Source organism: Octopus bimaculoides, chromosome 5 (genome assembly GCF_001194135.2).
Source record: "Octopus bimaculoides isolate UCB-OBI-ISO-001 chromosome 5, ASM119413v2, whole genome shotgun sequence".
In the NCBI taxonomy this organism is placed as follows: domain Eukaryota; kingdom Metazoa; phylum Mollusca; class Cephalopoda; order Octopoda; family Octopodidae; genus Octopus; species Octopus bimaculoides.
In genome coordinates, this window is record NC_068985.1 from 16,057,088 (window position 1) to 16,058,026 (window position 939).

Sequence of the window (939 nt, forward strand, 5' to 3'; positions counted from 1 at the left end):
ATATATATATATATATATATATATATATATATATATATATATACATATACATATATACACATATACATATATATATATATATACATTTATATATATACATATAGATAGATATAGATATATATATATATGTGTGTGTGTGTGTGTGTGTATACGCATATATACACACACACATACACACACATTTCTGTATATTTGTATCATAAGCGTGCCTTAATTAACACTCGTCTTTATCATTGAATCATCGCTGAGAATTAAATTTCAATGAAGTTTTTTAAACTCAATTTCCTTCTTTCATTTTTCCTTTGTTACTGTTTCTTTATTCTTTTTTTCCTGCTCTCTCTATCTTTTCTTATTCGTTTACTCTAAGTTTTCCTGCTCTTTAATTCTTTCCGCTCTCTCTTTTTGTCTCTTACTTTTCTGCATATACGTGTGTGTATGTGTATGCATGTGTGTGAAAGTGTGTGTGCGTGAAAGTGTGTGTGAGTGTGTGTGTACGGAGATGTGTGTGGGGAGATGTGTCTGTATGTATATGTATGTGCCTGTGTGTGTACATTATGTGTCTATATGTGTGTGTGTATATATATGCAAACACACACACACACACATATATACGCACACACACATATACATTTGCATGTGCATTTATGAATAAGCCTATTTTATATATGTATGTGTACTTGTGTTAGTGTGTATGTGTTAGTGTGTATTTGTACGTTTCTATGTTTATATATGTAAATTAATAGTTATATACATATATATAATTATATATATATATATCAATATAAACATGATGCAACCCCGAAAAACTCTCTTACAAGTCAGTATCGTTAGACGGTAGCCAGCATAATAAAATAGGAGCCATATTTGCATACTGCTAACGTTACTATGAACGAACTTAAATGATATTTTATATATATATATATATATATATATATATAT